The 16,419-nt window shown below is 48.0% G+C and overlaps 1 pseudogene; it reads right to left on the bottom strand.

Moving 5' to 3' along the window:
• Positions 1-16,419, bottom strand: part of LOC148505581 (piRNA biogenesis protein EXD1-like) — a 208,556-nt pseudogene that overhangs the window by 85,727 nt on the left and 106,410 nt on the right.

Below are 16,419 nucleotides of genomic sequence, written 5' to 3'. Positions count from 1 at the left end.
AGAAGACTCAACAGCCACGCCGTCAAAGCCAGACAAGGTAGTTCCGGATGTAGGTAGAGTCCCTGCCCTAACAAATCCGTCCGAAGTGGATTGTCTATGGATAGGCAGATCGGCTCGGTGAACCAACGTCGCCCAAGCCAAGCCGAGCCTCTTAGTATCACCCTGCCGCCCTCTTGTTCATAAAACAAGAGCAATTCCCTGTTCTAAAGGTGCGTCTGAACTCCTGCTGAGCACCAAACAAAAAGCTGAATGCCTGTGGCTGGGGGCTGGGTATATATGGAGGAGGACCAGTGCATTCTGGGAGCTAAAGCTTTGACTGCTTGGTGTCTGGATCTCTCCAACCACATACCCCAAGGTAGTTCCTGTGGACCCTATGGACCCTGAAAAAGAAATGAAAGTTATAAATTTCCAGCTTATACACACTGAGAAGCAGTGGCCTCCAATAGCCACCACATAGTGGATTTTCCCCCTGTGATCATCATTTAAGACTAAGGTGTGGCCAAGTGCCGTGGCCCGTTGAGGTCTTCATTTAGCATGGTGTACAATTGTGTGCTTGTTGGCATCTCAAGTGAAGTGCAACAGAGGCACAAAACAGAAAATTCATTAACTAGAGTATAGAACAAGACTCAAAAGGTGGAGATGTATTATAGTGGCACTTAACATGCCGTTCTAGTGCTTCCTGCTTCGCCTCTTTACCGAGGCGAAGCAGAAAGCACTAATGATGAGATGTATTATCATCTCATCGGCTGGATCGGGGGAGTGATAACTCCCACCTCCGGCGATCCGTGCCTGAGTACACAGCGCTGTGTCTCAGTCCCGGCAGGCTCCACTGACCATGTGCGGGATCTCGCAAGTATCACGAGATCCCGTGTGCAGCCCTGGAACTGGCAGCCCCCGCAGCAAGCACAGCGCTGTCCCTGCTGTGGAGATAGGGCATTGCCAGGCTCCAGCTGTCGATAGCGACAGCTGCAGCGGGTGAACCGGTCAGGCAAACTGACCTTTCATACTCAGCAGCGCAGATAGGCAGGGCTATCTTGCAGATAGCAGTACCAATAATGACAGGGGCCCATAGCGCCCCTGTCATTTACCACCCAGCCCCCAAATCATACATGGGAGAGAAGTGGTATCAGCGCACATAACGTGCGCTGATGCCACCTTTGGCGGTTAATACATCTTCCCCAAAGATAGTTGGGTCTCAACTAAAAACTAAAGTAATTTTGCAAAAGGAATTGGCGATTAGTCCCGATGCATGGCAAGGAACACCCGAAAAATTAAACCTCTGAATCACTTGATCGGATTACAGTAATATTGCTCTGAAAAATTAAATCTTATTCCTGCACTGTAAACCATGAGGCATCACTGCACCGATTCTATACATAGCTAGTAACGCCTGCACTCCCCCTATTTAGTCCCTGCTGATCACATGCAAATGCAGCCATCGTTCTCTGTAAAACCTATGTGCTTGAGGGAAACGCAGTTGCACAGCGAGCAGTATCACTTTCTACATGGTGGAGCAGCGGTTTTGTGCCTCGCAAATGATCTCTACTGTTTGAGGCAATCACAAAAAGAATTCAATGTAAAGTGAACGGAATATGCTGGTTCTATATAAGTAACAGTTAATAAATTATATACTCTGCTGAAATCTATACATTTAAATAATAATTTTATTAAATGGAATAAATATTGACCAGAACTTACAGCAGGACCAAGCATAGGCTGAAACTGGTCTATCACAATACAGTTTACATCTTCGTCCTCAACTGAAACAATAAAACACATACTGTACTTTAAAATCAAAATAAACTTGTTAACATGTATGCAGTAAATAAGGTTTATGGGCATAAGTATTTAGCTGGCCAATTAAAATATACACAAGCAACTTTTTAAAAAACAAAACAAAAAAACAAACATCACTATATAACTTTCTTCACGTTTATTAATGCAAGTGAGCACCATTAATTAGAAGGAAGCTTTAATGCTCTCCTGAGTAAAAGGACACTGGGCGTAATTCATTACCGACGGCAACTGCGATTACGCATGCAATTGGCCGATTGTTGCGTAGTGCGCATGCATTCAGGACTGCGATCGCAGTGACTACGCAGACCAATCGCAGAGTGACAGAAAGTGACCGTTTGGGGGTCGTGGTCAGTGAAACGCAGACGTGCCAGTGTGTTTGAAGGCTGTTACAGGGGCGTGCATAAATTAGCCATTGCGATGTCATACGCAGCTTGGGCTTTCACTACATGCGATGAGGTTAGCAATTCCTGAGTAAGGTCAGGTATTGTGCAAGTGTTCGTGAGGCTCCGATTGTACTGCATGTTACCGATGGTTTTACGGATGTGTGTAAGGTAAAGTGTGTGTCCTTATGCAGTGCCTGTGCCCCTTATGCAGCACCCCCAGTTACCCCTTATGCAGTGCCTGTGCCCCTTATGCAGCACCCCCAGCAGTCCACCTTATGCAGTGCCTGCGCCCCTTATACGTGCCCCCAGTAGTCCCCCTTATGCAGTGCCTGTGCCCCTTATGCAGCATCCCCAGTAGTCCCCCTTATGCAGCACCCCCAGTAGCCCCCCTTATGCAGTGCCTGTGCCCCTTATGCAGCACCCCCAGTAGTCCATTATTCAGTGCCTGTGCCCCTAATGCAGCACCCCCAGCAGTCCCTGTGCCCCCTATGCAGCACCACCAGTAGTCCCCCTTATGCGGTGCCTGTGCCCCTTAGGCATGCCCCCAGTAGTCCCCCTCATGCAGTGCCACTTATGCAGCACCCCCAGTTCCCCCTTATGCAGCATCCCCAGTTTCCCTTATGCAGCGCCTTTGCCCCTTATGCAGCTCCCCTAGTAGTCCCCCTTATGCAGTGCCCCTTACTCCGTGCCCCCCTGTTGTCCCCCTTCCCAGTGCCAGTCCTCAGGGAGTGCAACATTGGTGGTCAGTGGTTTGGCACTTTTTGTACTTACCTTATTGCCAAATGATGATCCGCGTGGTCCTCTGTGTGCTGCTTGCTTGAGCTCCATCCAGAGATAAACAACAAAATGGAGGTTTGGGAGTGTCAGGGGAGTGGTTGATCGTTTGGTCGTTCATCGTTGAACGATTTGTAAACGATCTTCAAACTATCCAACAACGAAATTGTGAAATTGACCAGCATGTTCGGGCAACAAACGAGACAATTAAACGACCAGCGGGAGTGCGCATCGTTGGTCGATGACCAAACAGTGGATGATTTATGAACGATTACGACGTCATTATCGTTCAATCGCCTGCTAAAATCGTGTAGTGGATAACAAGAGATATGGTAAGAACTTACCTTTGTCATCTCTGTTTCTACGAAGTCCATAGGGTTGACCTTGGACTATAGGTTGGGAACCAAATCTGGGCACCACGCAGTTAAAGTTTTCAGCTCCAAGGATGCACTGGGTCCACTCTCCCTAAAACCCCGCCCCCAAGCCAGAGGCACCTCAGTTTGTAAGTAGCCAAAGGCCAGAGGAGGAAAGAAAGAGAAGACTGGAACACTCAAGAACCACTCTCACAGAGAAGGAGACGGGAAACCGGTGACCAGTAACACAGCCCATATGAAGCCAGATGCGTCAGGGCGGGCGCCATGTGGACCCTATGGACTTCATAGAAACAGAGATAACAAAGGTAAGTTCTTACCATCTCTCTTGTTTTCTACTTCAGGGTCCACAGAGTTGACCTTGGGGATGTCCCAAAGCAGTCCTTATAAGGGTGGTGATGCTCCTGTGCTGAGAGGAGAATCAGTCACCCAAAGGAAGCATCCTGAGAGGCAAAGAAACCAATGCATAGAATTTAGAAAGGTCTAGACAGAAGACCAAGTGGCCACCTTGCAAGGCAGAACAGCCTAGGCATAACAGCGAGTCGCCCATGAGGGGCCCACAGCCCAAGTAGAATAAGCATCAACAGAAACAGAAAAGCCTTCCTAGGTGTAGGCCCCTGAGATAGGCATACGAAGCCATCCAGCCAATAGCTGTTTATTGGCCGGCCATCCTATCCGGTGAAATCCAGAAATCCATAGATCATAAATAAGGAGTCAGATTTCCTGAAGGAACTTGAATAGACCACGTAAATCCTGAGAGGCCGGACCACAGTCAATGAGGCCACCCCAGCCGATAGGACTGGAGACTGAAAGTCGGTATAATAAGTTCCTGAATAATATGGAACTCAAAAAGCACTTTAGGAAGAAACACAGGGCAAGCTCAACTCACAACCCTGTCTTGGTGAAATATCCAGTGGAGGGAGCCCCATGAGAACGCTTCCAATTCCGACACTCTCCTGGCAGATGCAAACGCCATAAGAAAGAGAGTCTAAGTCATAAACCACATAAGGGCTATCCAAACCAGTGGTTCACATGAAGGCCCCAGGCGGGCACGAAGAGCCACTGCCAAATCCCAAGGAGCCCCTAGGGGGGATAAAGGGAGGTAGAATCCAGAAAACACCCTTAAAGGAGGATCTGGATACCCGAGAGCGGAGCAATTCCACATCTGAATCATCTTTATAGTGTAGAGAAAGAAAAACTGGCGCACTAATCACTCAGGTCTTTTCTAATATAGAGACTTGCTGCTGACACCAGAGGGATACCTGCAAACCACCCTCAAAACGGACCAAAAAAAATATACAAATAAAGGTGTCTGCGCTAATCACTATATAAAAAAACATAGGCTGTGAAAATTATAAATATATTATTTTATTGAATATATGAAAAAATTAACTGCAGTTCAACTCTAAAAACATATATAAACATTACACATTGAATGTTACATTCAATGATCTAAACACATACTGTTTCCAATATATCATAGGAAGAAAGTAGGAGGTTTAAACTCTATATAGAGCCTTGATGGTAATCAGCATATGTTGCTAATGGCAACCAGACTGATATCAATCTGTAAAGTAGGTATAGTCACTCCGTTGAAACCTGATATAGGGTATAGGGACTCCCTAAATTACGGAGCCGTGGAGCTAACAAAATCTTGGTATGGTGAATATAATAGCGGGGGGTCTCCAGACCAAAACGCGCAGCCCAGTATCTCACCTGTCCCAGTGGACTCAAAGCTCCTATGACTCCCTAGAAACCAACTGCTCCTGCAACTCCCAGACAAATAGAAACAAGTAGGTGTGATGTTGGTCCCTGTGACCAGCGCCGCTCCGGCGGCTAACTGTGGGACTGTGCGTAGCTCCAATGACTCACAAGCAGGGAAGTTTTGCAGGATGGTGAGCCGTTCGCGCCTCAGTGACTCCCGAACAGGCCGCAAGGGGTGAAGGCTGGACAGTCTGCATCTGTGAGGAATCCCCCGTCCAGCGGAGGCAACAGATAGCAGAAATGATGGTCCGCATAAACAGGCTCCGCAATGTCAGTCAGTGTGTCTCAGCAACACTGGTGGGTAATAAATATGCCAGGTAGTGCAAATCACCAAACAATAGTTCCACAGATGGAATACAGCAGTGTAGTTGATCAAGAGTTGAAAAAGCAGTCCAGAGAACACCTTGACATGTTTCTCCCCTCTTGCAGGGGTTTTTTCATTACCTTTTGAAAAAAGGGAGTTCCAGGTCTGCTTGGTTCCGGGTATGGTGGCCCTCATGGAGGCTGACAGTCTAGGAAAAAAATGGCCTTTAGGCTTTCCCTGAGGACAAAAAGGACTAAACAGATGTAGTCAGAGGCCTTGTAGTGGAAGTAGCTGAAGGCGGAAATGTCGTTTGTGATACTGCTAACGTTGCTCCAATCTTGTCAAGGTCAGGGCCAAACAAGGTCTCCCCATTATAGGGTAATCCATTTTAAAGCCTTTGTTGGAGTTCACATCTGCCTTCCAGGAGCACAGCCATAGGGTATGGTGGGCAGATACAGACGCGGCCGAAACCCTGAAGGTTAGGAGACAGGTATCCAAAGTTGTTACTCCAACATATGAAAACTGCATCTTGAATGTGAGTAGCAAGAGACATCTGATCCCCAGACGTTTTTGAGGGAAAAACGGTCTACAAATGCATCAGCCCATCTGTCAATAGCATTTAGCCATGGTTGGACGGGCAACAGCCCCTGAAAGCAAGTATACTGATTTCAGACAAAGCTACCACCTACGTATCCGTAGAATCCGTCAGAGCAGGGATGGGAGGCATAGTAGCACTCTTAATCAGACGAGTAACATGAGAATCCCACCCCAGAAGGTGATCCCTATTACCCGTAATGATCCTCAGGGAATGAGTAACATGAGGCCAAACGCTTTGTGATACCTCCAATCTGGCGATTGCCAGACCCCCGCCATGTGATCCACCCGCTGTCAGAGAGGAGGAACACAGCCAAAAACCCTTTAATGCTTAAACAGAGTTTTTAGCTGCAGGCTCAACATCCTCTATAACTAGGATGGACTTGGCCGCCAGCACCCAAGCAGGGATAACAATACTTGTTCTAGGCTCCCCCTCCTGTGAAAGGGACAGGAGTCTGAAACATCATCCAGTAATCCCTTAGCTGACGATCTGGGTTAGACAGCAGTGCAGACTGGGAAGTAACCACATGGCGTGTTTATGGTAAACCATGCCAGGGAAGTGACAGATTGATGCAGTACCTGAGGGAATTTCATGTACTGTGAAAAACCCCGGTAGGGAGCGATAGTCTGTGTCACAGGGGTAAACTGCAAGAACTGCGAGATACCCTGAGAGGGAAGGGTAGCATGTTCAGGTAATCCCAAGTGGATTACAACTATGGGGGCCGCCAAGGGCGATCCGCAATGGAGGCCAGGGTCTATAGAAAACAAACTGCCCAAGGGGGAGTGGCCTGGAGTAGTTTAGGGTAGGCAGCATTTTACCAGCTCTCCCGCATATATCCTGAATATATCCTTTCCAGTTAACTATTCTGGCTTTATGGACGCTACCAGAGTCAGTTAATACCGCCTGCCTCCTTTGGTGCACAGTGCTAGATTCCTGTTATGGCAATTTACATTCTATCTCCCCGAAGTTGAAGTTGGCCTGTCCATCCTGCATGCGGTCCGGTGCCTCTGTCCCTGCTCTAGGTCTCTGCTGCTGCTGATCGGGCTGATACTTACCTGCTGGTCTCTCCCTGCTTTCCAGCCACGACTTTGGTGCTCCGGGACCTCCGTTATCGGTTCTCTGCAAGCTCTGCCTCGAGCTGCCTGTTTGAGCTGTGCTGGAAGTGGTCGCCGCCATTTTGGACTTCTCCCTGATAGGCCGTTGCGACTCTGTAGTCTCCTCTGGAATGCTGCTCCTGGAAAGGCTGTTACCCTTCGAGCGGGCTTCTTGTTGTTGGCTTGGATATCATCCTCCTGTTGCCCATCGTGGAATTGTCCTCCTGGCCTCGGCATATGTAAGAGCTGGTGGCCATCTTTACTCTGATGCACCTGGCGGTGAAGTTTACGAAGTTCTGGTGATATCAGCCATTTTGAGCTCTCCTGTTCGGGTACGTCTCTCGGTGACGAGCTCTGGTAGTGTGATAGCCTCCGCCACCTTGCCGCTGAGTGTTTACTTCTGCAGCACACATCCTGTTTTTTCCTGCTATACTGGAATTCCTGCTGTGTGACATTTCTTCGTAAATATGGCTCTCTGTGCAGCAAATCCTTCAGGTTGTCAGGGCCTCTACTCAAAGGCTTCTTGCACAGCTTGAAAACATACAGGCAGATACTCTTCCTTCATGTGTTACTCCTGAGAGGTGCTGTGATGTGGATGAGCAAGCTATACAACCAATTTCTGAAGTTGCAGCCATCACAGCTTCTAAGACTGACTTCATCCCAAAACTTATTCCTTCCAATGGATGTGATTAAATAGGAGTATAATTGCTATCCTATTTCTGGGTGTTCCGTCGTTGCTGTTGTACCCCTGATGGTTTGTCCTTTATCGCCAATACGTGTGCCGAGATACCAGGGTTTACCACTTCAACATGCCTCTTCTGTTCCCCTTCATACAGTCAGATGCATAAATATTGGGACATTGACAGAATTTTCATATTTTGGCCTCTATTCACCACCACAATGGCTTTGAAATGAAACAAACAAGATGTGCTTTAACTACAGACTTTCAGATTTAATTTGAGGGTAATTACATCCAAATCAGGTGAACGGTGTAGGAATTACAATGGTTTCTATATGTGCCTCCCACTTTTTAAGGGGCCAAAAGTAATGGGACAAACTAAACAATCCTAAATCTAACATTCACTTATTAATACTTTGTTGCAAATCCTTTGCAGGCAATTACAGCCTGAAGTCTGGAATGCATGGACATCACCAGACGCTGGGTTTCATTCCTGGTGATGCTCTGCCAGGCCTCTACTGCAAATGTCTTCAGTTCCTGCTTGTTCTTGGGGCATTTTCCCTTCAGTTTTGTCTTCATCAAGTGAAATGCATGCTCAATCGGATTCAGGTCAGGGGATTGACTTGGCCATTGCATAACATTCCACTTTATAGCCTTAAAAAACTCTTTGGTTGCTTTTGCAATATGCTTCGGGTCATTGTCCATCTGCACTGTGAAGCGCCGTCCAATGAGTTCTGAAGCATTTAACTGAATATGAGCATATAATATTGCCCGAAACACTTCAGTCATTCTGCTGCTTTTGTCAGCACTTACATCATCAATAAATACAAAGGAACCAGTTCCATTGGCAGCCATACATGCCCACGCCATGACACTACCACCACCATGCTTCACTAATGAGGTGGTATGTTTTGGATCATGAGCAGTTCCTTTCCTTCTCCATACTCTTCTCTTCCCATCACTCTGGTACAAGTTGATCTTTATCTTATCTGTCCATAGGATGTTGTTCCTGAACTGTAATGGCTTTTTTAGATGTTGTTTGGCAAACTCTAATCTGGGTTTCCTGTTTTTGAGGCTCACCAATGGTTTACATCTTGTGGTGAACCCTCTATATTCACTCTTGTGAAGTCTTCTCTTGATTGTTGACTTTGACACATATACACCTACCTCCTGGAGAGTGGTCTTGATTTGGCCAACTGTTGTGAAGGGGTTTTTCTTCACCAGGGAAATAATTCTGCTGTCATCCACCACAGTTGTTTTCTGTGGTCTTCCGGGTCTTTTGGTGTTGCTGAGCTCTCCGGTGCATTCTTTCCTTTTAAGAATGTTCCAAACAGTTGATTTGGCCACACCTAAAGTTTTTGCCATCTCTCTGATGGGTTTGTTTTGATTTTTCAGCCTAATGATGGCTTGCTTCACTGATAGTGACAGCTCTTTGGATCTCATATTGAGAGTCGACAGCAACTGATTCCAAAGGCAAATGTCACACCTAAAATCAACTCCAGACCTTTTACCTGCTTAATTGATAATGAAATAATGAGGGAAAAGCCCACACCAGACCATGAAATAGCTTTTGAGTTGATAGTCCCATTACTTTTGGCCCCTTAAAAAGTGGGAGGCACATACAGAAATCTGCAGTTAAAGCACATCTTGTTTGTTTCATTTCAAAGCCATTGTGGTGGTGAATAGAGGCCAAAATATGAAAATTCTGTCGATGTCCCACAGACGGTATAATGGTTAGCATTACTGCCTCTCAGCAGTGAGGTCATTTGGTTCGATTCCCACCATGGCCCTAACTGTGCGGAGTTTGTATATTCTCCCAGTGCTTGCGTGGGTTTCCTCCGGGTACTCCGGTTTCCTCCCACACTACAAAAATATACTAGTAAGTTAATTGGCTCCCACCAAAAATTAACCCTAGTTTGTATGTGTGTGCATGTACATGTGGTAGGGAATATAGATTGTAAGCTCCCCTGGGGCAGGGACTGATGTGAGTGGCCAAATATGCTCTGTAAAGCGCTGCGGAATAATGAGATATGGTAAGAACTTACCCTTGTTATCTCTATTTCTGCGAAGTCCATAGGGTTCCACAGGATACCTTGGGGGTATAGGTGATGACGTCAGGCATCGGGCACCATAGAGTTAAGCTTTCAGCCTCCCAGGATGCACTAGGGTCCCCCTCCTATACCCCGCCCCCGAGCCCAGGCATCTCAGTTACGTACCAAGCCATAGGCCGGAGGAGGAGAAGGAAGAGAGAAAAAAGATCTGGACACACAAGAATCACATTCTCACCAGAGGGAGACGGAAAAACCGGTGACCAGAGCAAAGCCCATCTGCAGCACAGGTGCGACAGGGCGGGAGTCCTGTGGAACCCTATAGACTTCATAGAAATAGAGATAACAAGGGTAAGTTCTTACCATATCTCATATTTTCTACTTCAGGGTCCATAGGGTATCCACAGGATACCTTGGGGATGTCCCAAAGCAGTATCCTTTAAGTGTGGGGACGCTCCTGTGCTGAAAGGAGAATCCGCTGCCCGAAGGAAGCATCCTGAGAGGCAAAGGTGTCAAACGCATAATACCTCACAAAAAGGTATGGACAGAGGACCACGTGGCCGCCTTGCAGATCTGGACTGCAGAGGCACCACGTCGAGCTGCCCACGAAGGACCCACAGACCTAGTGGAATGAGCCTTCACAGAAGGAGGAACCGCCAGGTCTTCATGAAGATAAGCTTCTGAAATTGCCATACGGATCCAGGCTGCCAAAGTTTGCTTTGAAGCAGGCCAACCCTTTTTACGGAAGCCATAGAGGACAAACAAGGCGTCCGACTTCCTAAACGAAGAAGTGCGGTCAACATAAGTCCTTAAGGCCCGCACAACATCCAAAGTGGCCTCACCCACTGAAAGGCCAGGTGAGTTAAAAGCTGGAACAACAATTTCCTCGTTAACATGAAACTGGGAAACAACCTTGGGAAGAAATTCAGGAAGAGTGCGTAGCACTGCCCTGTTCCCATGAAAAATCAAGAAAGGGGGTCTACAAGAGAGCCCCTAAATCAGAAACCCGTCTGGCCGAAGCTATGGCCAGAAGGAAAACAGTCTTAGCTGTGAGCCATTTAAGATCCACTGAGCCCAGTGGTTCAAACGGCGGTCCTTGGACAGCCCTCAGGACCACAGCCAAGTCCCAAGGCGCCACAGGTGGAACAAACGGCGGCTGAATTCGCAGAATGCCTTGCATAAAGGTGCGTACATCAGGGATTGTAGCAATCCTACGATGAAACCAGACAGACAGGGCAGAAACCTGCACCTTCAAAGAAGCAAGGCGAAGCCCATGGTCTAGTCCCACTTGTAGGAAGGCTAGTACTCTAGACAGACGAAACTCCCTCGGTGCATAACCTCTCGGTCGACACCACTGGAAGAACGTATGCCACACGCGATGGTATATTCTCGCGGAAGACGGTTTCCAAGCTCTTAGCATGGTTCGCACTACAGAGCTGGAAAATCCCCTGGACCTCAACATGGCCGTCTCAACAGCCACGCCGTCAAAGACAGCAGAGTCAGGTCCGGGTGAAGACAAGGACCCTGAGACAGAAGGTCCGGTCGTAGCGGCAACCGCAGAGGACTGTCCACGGACAGACCCTGAAGGTCTGAGAACCAGTGCCGTCTGGGCCATGCGGGAGCTATCAACAGGAGCGTCTCTCCTTCCTGTTTGAATTTCCGGATCACCCGCGGAAGGGCGGCAAACGGAGGAAAAACAGATAAGCGGACCGGAACGTCCACCGGACGGACAGAGTATCTACCAGAGACGCCTGTTCGTCTCTTGTGCGAGACCCGTACACCGGCAACTTGTTGTTGTGCCGGGACGCCATGAGGTCGATCTCTGGAAGACCCCACCTGTCCACCAGCAGTTGAAAAACGTCCGGGTGCAGGGACCATTCTCCCAGATGAACGTCCTGGCGACTGAGAAAGTCCGCTTCCCAGTTTAGCACTCCCGGGATGAAGACCGCTGATATGGCCGGAAGATTGCGCTCCGCCCATACCAGGATCCAGGTCACCTACACGAGAGCCACCCGACTTCGGGTTCCTCCTTGCCGATTTATGTAGGCCACGGTGGTAGCGTTGTCCGACTGGACCTGCACCGGGTGACCTTGGAGAACCCGATGTGCCTGCTGGAAAGCATTGAAAACCGCTCGGAGTTCCAAGATGTTTATTGGAAGCTCTGTTTCTGCCCGAGTCCACCTGCCCTGGAACAAGTGTGGACCCGAGACTGCTCCCCAGCCCCGAAGACTGGCGTCCGTTGTTAACAGGACCCAATTCGCCACCCAGAACGGACGACCCTTGTTGAGATGGGTCGTCTGCAACCACCAGGCTAGGGACAGACGAACCTCCGGAGTGAGCACCATCGTCTGGGACTTTAGACTCTGAGGCAGTCCATTCGGACAGGATCAGGTGCTGCAGAGGTCTGGAGTGAAACTGGGCATATTCCACCATGTCGAACACCGACACCATGGAGCCCAGTAACCTCATCGCCGAGTGCAGAGACACCCGGCGGCTCTGAAGACAACTGCGCACCCTCAACTGCAAGGCAGAGATCTTTTCCCCCGTCACAAAGATCCTTTGCTGTCCGGAGTCCAATAAGGCTCCGAGGTGCAGAATCCGCTGAGACGGGATCAGGGTGGAATTCTGCCAGTTTATTAACCAGCCGTGCCGTTGCAGTACCGCAATGGTCAGGTCCAAGTGGCGTAGAAGGAGCTCCGGAGATCCTGCCACTAAGAGAAGGTCGTCCAAGTACGGCAACATGCGGAATCCCTGCAGCCGCAGGGAAGCCACCATGACCGCCATCACCTTGGTGAAAACACGTGGTGCTGTCGCCAGGCCAAAAGGTAACGCCCGAAACAAAGTGGTCGCTGCGGATTGCAAACCTGAGGAACTGTTGATGACGTAACATAATAGGAACATACAGGTAAGCGTCCTGTATGTCCAACGACACCATGTAGTCCCCAGGTTCCAGCGCCAGAATGATGGACCGTAGGGTCTCCATCCGAAACTTCGGCACCCGCAAAGACCAGTTGAGAGCTTTGAGGTTGAGTATCGGACGAAACGACCCATTGGGTTTCTGCACCAAAAAGAGATTGGAATAGAAACCCTGGCCCTTCTGGGAGGATGGAACAGGCACTATAACCCGTGTATACCCATGTGAGACCACCTCGAGAACCCAAGTGTCTGTCGTGGTGACCGACCAACACCGGGCGAACTGCAGCAGGCGGCCTGCGACCTTGGGATCCCCCAAAGGGAGGCCCGGACCGTCAGGCCGCAGGCTTGTCATCTGGCTTAGGGGCCGGACGTCTGGTACTCCATGCCTGCTTCCGGGGCTTGGCCGATTTTTTTGGGCCAGCCTGTCGGGGAAAGGACTGTGCTTTAGGCCTACCCTGGGCCCTACAAGGCCGAAAGGACGACGTACCTGAACCGGAAGGAACGGCAGCAGACGGGAGACATGCCGATTTGGCTGCTGCCAGCGTGGCCACAATTTTGTCCAGGTCCGGACCAAAGAGAACTTCTCCGTTAAAAGGCAACGCTTCCAAACCCTTTTTGGAATCAGCGTCCGCCTTCCAAGATCGCAACCACAAGGTGCGACGAGCAGCTACAGCTGCCGAAGAAATTCGAGACACCAGGGTACTAATATCCAAGGCCGCTTCGTTGATATAAGTGGCCGAATCCCGGAGATTTCCGATCAACTCCGTCTGTTCAGCCGAACAGTCGGATTCGAAGGACGCCTCCAACGTATCCGCCCAGCGCTCCATAGCTCTGGCAACCCAGCAAATGGCCATGGTGACATAAGGGACTGCAAGTACGAGAGTTTAGAAAGACTCCTGTATCAAAATAAGGTCCCATGAAACAATCGGCTCTGGTGTATCTGCAACTGCCAAGCGTTCACAGTAAGTAGGTCTATAAACCTCAGGACAAAACTTTTCACTACCAGCAACTCTGCATCATGTAGGTGTAGACAGTGTGGAGGTGTCATGAAAAATGTAAATGAATGGGATTATGAAAGTGGCATGGGAGGTGGTCACAAATCATTTCCAGTCATATATAGCGCAGGTCCACTAACATTGCAGTATATGACTATAATGGGTATAACCTGGGAATGTGCTTAACATACATTCCCAGTGCCGCCGCAGGATGCCTTTGTGTCCTGGGCTGGCTTGTCCCTGGTGCATGGCACAACATCACACAACAAGCACCAGGGGAGCAGGAAGTTGGGCGCTGCATGCGTCTTTAGGACACATGCTTCTATGCAGAAGGGTGCCTCTTTAGGGTGTCACTGGGACAGAGACTTTGCACCCTAGACAGCAGCACCAATCACAGACTCCACCGTCCCGATATACAGCTCTGCACATACTGTGCCATATACATTTCAAAGATAACCAAGCAAGTGATCCCAAGCAATCACGGTTTCGGAATGTGGTAATGGCACAATTAGTCTGATAGTGGGCTCTGTGAATCTGACCAATGTAATACACATTAACAACTTATTTTTAACTTAAAAAAGTGCAAGCTTTGCTGTGGCTTTACAGAGGGTGTGGTTTAAAGGCACAACTGATTTTGGGGTTTCTGTATCAATTGTTCTGTTTAGCTTAGTCTATATAATAGTTTGGCCTTTACACGTGTGATACTTTGTTAGCCATTCCATATGCACTGTGCGTGTACATAGTGTAGTAATAAACAACCCATCAGTCTACGTATTTATACCAGGCCTTACAAACACACGAGCAGTTTTGAAGGCTTACAACCAAATTAGTGTTCATTCTAGCACCCTGCACCTGTCACAACCCGAGCAGTTACGCTCTTTCTCCCTGGGGAGTCTCTCTCTGCTCTGGTGTTTCTAGCACACTCAGCTGATGTAACAAACTGCTGCAATAGAGACCAGAGTGTGAGCACAAGAGCAGAGAGTGACACCCCAGGCAAGAAAGAGTAACTGCATGGGTTGTAGCAGGTGCAGGGTGCTAGAATGAACATTACCAATGTCGATTTTGTGAGCCAAAAAAAATATTATTACTTTACTTCCATTTTCCTCCTGTCTTAAACATGTAAAATGTCAACACAGAACAGTTTATAATTTAATAGCTGTGAAACAAAGAATCAGAATTCTGGAAATCCAGCTAATCACCTGATATCAGTAAGCTTGAAGGCAAATAAAAGTAAAGTGAGACCTCAAAATACCAGGGAGCCAGAGGGACAATAAAGCGGATGCCGATTTCTGCTAGCAGAAGTACAGGATGTTTCACTCGCTATTGGCCCCAACACTAAGAACAGGCAAATACCAGGCTCCCAATTTATAATTTATAGACAAAACAAGTAAATGTATGAAGAAACTGAGTACTGCGCTAATAATGATTGTGAATAGGATTCTAAAATAACATACCTGCACATTTAATGGCCTGTATGGTACTAGCATTCATCCCGTGGTGAGCAGATGTGTCAGTCTCTTTAGTTTCCACTGATGGTTTCCCAACATCTTTGGCACTCTCTGGTGGCAAGTTATTAGCTCTGCAGGCAATAAACATTAAACATCACAGCTTACATTTTCAGAAATATATCATAAAAGGGAAACAAAAAATGACTCGTAGAAATATATATTTACAATTATTTTAGGTATACTATTATCTAAACCATAATGGTAATGCTGGGTATGGTATATTATGTCCACATTTATAATGCAGATTTTAAAAGGTCGACATGGCATTAATGTCGATGTGCTTGCAATGTCGACATGGTCCAGGTCAACATTCATCACACCAACACTGATGAAATGTCGACCTGATTAGAATGCAGACAAAACGTCCCTGGTGGTCTAGCAGTGACTTACCTAGCCCGGTGGCTCCAGCGAGGTCTTCTGGGTCCAATTGTCAGCTGAGGAGTTCCAGGAGATCCAGCGGGGATTCACATGTAAAGTATGCCCAACCCTCCCCCTACTGACTAACCATAGCCTCCCCGCCCACAGCCTAACCATGACCTCCCCCATTCCTAGCCCAAAATACGTATCAAAAAACGATATATCTCCTTTAATACTGGAACACAGTATAGGCGCATCTGGCTGGACCGCCCGTACACTTGCTGCAGGGAGCCGGCGGTGATTGACGTTACAACTGGCCAGGCAAATTCAAATTCAGCGCAAACACATCAGCAGATTTATTAATAGAATTGAATATAAAGAAAGGAGACCTACAAGGCGGTGCCCTAGCTCCAAAACCATCCTAGTCGTGGATATTGCCAACAGGAAGACAATCTTTTATGTAAGGAACATCAACTACACCAAATCATTGAGTCAAAAGGGTGTACTGCTCAGCATCAGGTTGAGATTCAAAGGAGCTACTGGGGATGGGAGCCGTATTCGGGGCTAAACATGCAGAAGGTCTACTCTTTAGGCAAAACAGAAAGTTTTTGCCAAAACAAAATAGGGCAGATAGCTTCAAAGAACTGAGTTTTAAAGCCCTTTCAAGACCATCCTATAGGAAAAGCAGTAACCAGTGAATAAAAGAGGTAGAAAACCCTTGGCTTCACACCAGATGATGTACAGATGTGTCCTCATACACTACTGATGCTGGTGCGCCAAACAGTTTCTCGCTGCGCACCAGGTCCCGTGTGACTCTGCTTGCACCAAATATCT

Source organism: Taudactylus pleione, unplaced genomic scaffold, assembly GCF_031769625.1.
Source record: "Taudactylus pleione unplaced genomic scaffold, aTauple2 ptg000448l, whole genome shotgun sequence".
Taxonomy (NCBI): domain Eukaryota; kingdom Metazoa; phylum Chordata; class Amphibia; order Anura; family Myobatrachidae; genus Taudactylus; species Taudactylus pleione.
Note: the sequence above shows the minus strand (reverse complement) of the source record. Positions and strands in the feature narration are given on the sequence as shown.